Source organism: Puntigrus tetrazona, unplaced genomic scaffold (assembly GCF_018831695.1).
Source record: "Puntigrus tetrazona isolate hp1 unplaced genomic scaffold, ASM1883169v1 S000000694, whole genome shotgun sequence".
NCBI classification, from domain to species: Eukaryota; Metazoa; Chordata; class Actinopteri; order Cypriniformes; family Cyprinidae; genus Puntigrus; species Puntigrus tetrazona.
This window is the reverse complement of record NW_025048308.1, coordinates 95052-99408: the sequence shown is the minus strand read 5'-3', so window position 1 is coordinate 99408 and position 4357 is coordinate 95052. Positions and strand designations below refer to the sequence as shown.

At 43.0% G+C, this 4357-nt stretch overlaps 1 pseudogene; it reads right to left on the bottom strand.

The window, feature by feature from the left end:
* Positions 1 to 2406: 2406 nt before the first annotated feature.
* Positions 2407 to 2515, bottom strand: LOC122335044 (annotated as a pseudogene).
* Between the last annotated feature and the right edge of the window lie 1842 nt (positions 2516 to 4357).

Sequence of the window (4357 nt, the reverse complement as noted above, 5' to 3'; positions counted from 1 at the left end):
ACGGCACGGCTTGGTGGGGAGGGTCGGCTTTTTCAGGTGAAGATGAAGTCCCAGGGGAGAGATAGCCCGCAAGCGTCTCTTCCACCTGGGGCATCATCACATCCACGATAGTCAAATAAATCGACGTCGATGGCACGAAGACACGGGACGAATAAGGCTTACTCCACGAGCGCACCAACTCCTCGTGGAGATCGCTAAAGAAGGGGAGAGACCGTCGCTGAGGCCCCTCCACCCGGCCACCCGACAGAAATCTGTCGTCTAGTTTCGGGGGTCTCTCGCTCCTGGGGCCAGTCTAGATTTAATCTTTCGACTGCGTGAGTTACCACCTCGAGTAGCTCCTCATACGATTTTTTGTCGCGGGAGCTGCCTCTGTCACGGAGGCAAGCATTTCCTTTCTTGATGCGTCATTTTAGTTTCACTATCGTTTTTTTTTTTTTTTTTTTTTCCTCCTCACACACACTCACACACAATGCGGTCCTTGAATACAAAAGACCTGAGGATGTTTCCGCGTCATATCTATTTATAACCTCAGGTGTTCGTGATCGGGTGACGTCACCTGACCGAGGTTATATAAGCCAAACTTTGGCGTGTTTGACACACATGCTTCAACAACCGGTCGAACAAAAGTTCTCATTAGCGCATTCAGCGCAGCATCGAGAGTAGCTTTTGATAGGGAACTGTGTGTTTCTGATACTGGTCTTCTGTGTCTCTTTGTATGTTTCATCCACATGCCACTGTTTGAGTTTTACCGTGGTAAAGTGGATGACAACATTAAATTAAGAAGGTATGTTGAATAACCCAATTGTTCAAAGCAATGCAAAGTCTCAATGCATTTAATTTCAATGCACTACAAAATCAGTGTATTTCTGATACTGGTCTTTTGTGTCTTTGTTCATTTAAACGGGAGTTTTTATCGACTTTGGCTTAAATGGAGTGTTCAACGTGGGCACTGTGCGATACTGATACCCTGGTCTCCGAACTACTAAGCGAATGAGATCAAATAAGGTCTACCACATCCACACTCCTGTAAATGGAGAGAGAAAAGGTTTGTCGGTCTGACACAGAGTGTCAGTAATATACAACGACCACGTTAAACAGTCCATTTCCAGCTAAAGGCGATGAAAACACCCATTGACATGAACAAAGAAACTCCGTTCTGACTAATCACGTGGTCATGTGATGATGTGTCAAACAAATTAAAACTTCTAAAAGTTCTTTGACACGAGCAAAATTAAATGAAATCTTTGAAACGTGTTCATAAATCGTAAAAACTACTCCACGCTCAACGTGATCACTCCATACTGTCTCTCTTTGTTCATGTAAACGGGAGTTTATATCGACTTTAGCTGAAATTGAGTGTTCAATGTGGTCGCTGTGCGATACTGATACACTGTTCCCAGTGGTCCACCACATCCACTCTCCTGTAAATGGAGAGAGAAAAGGTTTGTCAGTCTGACACAGAGTGGCAGTAATGTACAACGACCACGTCATTTCCAGCTAAAGGCGATAAAAACACCCAATGACATGAACAAAGAAACGCCGTTCGGAGTGATCACGTGGCAAACAAACTAAAACTTCTAAAAGTTCTTTGACACAAACAAAATTAAATAAAATTATTGACACATGTTTAGAAATCGTAAAAACTAAATAAATCGATAAAAAACACCCACTGACATGAATAAAGAAACAAACTAAAAGTTTTTTAAAAAAACTACAACAAGTAGAATTAAATAAAAACGGAATCAAATATTAAACCATGCAAACATAGACCAATTGAGTTCAACGAATCACTGATCCTGAAGACATGGATCAGCATGTTCAGGTCGTTTGATTAGGGTCAGAGCTGAAATTTACAGGAGAGTGGATGTGGTGGATCTTATTTGAGGATTCCTGACGCAGGAAAAGGCAAATCACGAATTTTGTAGTCAGGCACCAGAGAGAAACAAATGGGGGCCTAATGTCGAGGACTTAAAGCGGCCTTGCCTAGGATTTCTTTAAACTAATAAATAATTAGCTCTTGGTTGATTCTTGACTTTTTTAAAATTATTTATTTATTTTATTTATTTATTTTATTTATTTATTTTTTCCCTGTGCAGTTTGCATTCAAGCGGTTGGACTGACAAACAAGACTGGCAACCTCTCAAGTCAAAGAGAAGGGCCCGAGTTGCAAAGGAACGTGCAGCTCTAAAGAGGTCGCTGTAGAGAGAGAGAAGGTCTGTCTATCGCTCCCTGGAGGAGAAAGCAAGAATGACGGCGGTGAGCTGTCCTCCGTCACACCGGCCGAAGCAGAAAGCGGCACAGAGAAGGGCAAATCAAAGCAGCGGCAAATGTAAAAGGGTAAAGGAGCGAGCAAAAACAGTCGGCCCCCAGAGAAGAGCGCTCGCTGACTGGTGAAGGAAAAGCAAAAGCTTACAGCACCTGGTATTCCCAGGCGGTCTCACATCCAAGTACTAACCAGGCCCGCCCCTGCTTAGCTTCCGAGATCAGGCGTGCTCAGGGTGGTATGGCCGTAAGCGAAAGTGGCGCGCGAATGCGAGCTATTTAAAGAAGGCACCGGCAGCAGGCCAAAGACGCACACAAGCTTTTCCACTCCACTCTTTTCCTGTCTTCTGCAACTCTTCTACATTGTCTGCCCGAGAAAAAGGCGCCCCACTGGCAAACCTGGTCGGAGCGCAGCATTTCCGCCGTCTCTCACCACACCAAAACAACACGTCCATTTCGCCTTCTTTTTCATGTCTTCGTCCCTACATCAGTTCCTTCCTTCTGTTAGGAAAATCTTTGTTGTTTCCCTCTCAGGTTCAGGTCTGTCAATGATGAGACTTACTTTTAAACCTAAAAATCTTAATTAGTTTAATAAAGTCAGATTAATTGAGACTGAGTTCAGGATACAGAACAACAGCATTAAAGGCATGCAGGGCAGTCCTGTATGCTCACACTACATTTCACACAATATTTATATTCTTGTGCTTGGGTCTTCCTCCCACTCAGGGTGTCCTTCACAGAACCAAGTGCAGTTGTTTTCTCCCTCTCAATCAGTAGATGGGCTCAGCAGCCTCCACGTCCTGTTTCTGTAGATAAGACATTTTGCACAGCACATACACACATAATATCAAATAGAAAAACTCAGAGCCTTTATGAGGCCTGGGCACAGTGCTTCTATTGAGTAAAACTTGTAAAACATAAATCCCACAACATGAATAAAGAAACTCAGTTCGGACTAATCACGTGGTCACGTGATGACGTGTCAAACGAACTAAAACTTCTAAAAGTTCTTTGACACAAACAAAATTAAATAAAATCTTTGAAACGTGTTCATAAATCGTAAAAACTACTCCACGCTCAACGTGATCACATAACGTTTCCCACGTCCTGATTTTTCCATCTTGTAAAGTAAAGATTTGTAAAGATTTTTCGTCTTTGTAAAAGTCACCCTGTTCAGTGAGCACACAGACTGCCTTGCGTACTTCTCTGATATATTGCCGTGGGCAGCCACTCCACTTTATACGGCAGCGCAATCTAAGAGAAGGCAGAAATAGAGCGCTGATTTTGGATGGAGATGATAAGCCACTGAAACCTCTACTACAATGTCTAAGTCGTTAGTTAGCATCACCCTCTGCATCCTCATCCCCACGGTTCATCCTCCTCTTGCATGAGCAGGCCATCAAACAGCAGCTTCCATCAAACCACTCTGGACAGACATGGGTCCTGCTTGTTAACCACCGTCCTCTCAGCCTTTGCTCAAGGATTTTCACTGGCAATGATGCACAGTGAGCGCATGTTTGTAGACCTGTCAGCGATATCTAAGTGTGTTTTGAGCTCATACACATGATGCACGCTCAAAATGAGGATGGACGTGGGCGGGATGAAGATATCACAATCTACTTCCTCATATTTGGTGATGGATTCCAATGACGTCTTGTATGTTGAAATGTTTAGCGAAATCAGCAAAGACAGAATGTGCTGAGAGAACTTGCTGCAGTCTCCAATGGGACAAAAGTGCAAATGAGGTTGGTAGAGGTCAACTGACTGATAACTTCCGCACTTGATCACGCCCAAAGCGACCCTGTCACATCTCTGGACTTTTGTTGTTGTTTTTTTGTCTCGAGCCACGTGCTGTCTGTGCCCTGCCTTCTCTCCAGAGATGTGACAGACCCATTGAAAATAAAAAATCGAAAAAAAATACGAACTGATCAGCACAAGAATAGTGATCCATGATGTTGATACAATTTTGCAGTCACAAACTGGCAACATGGCAACATATCCAGGAATTTAACTTGTCACAAGATAACTAGTTACGTCGCACTATATATATACACATAATAAATATATATACACATAATATATACATAATAAATAT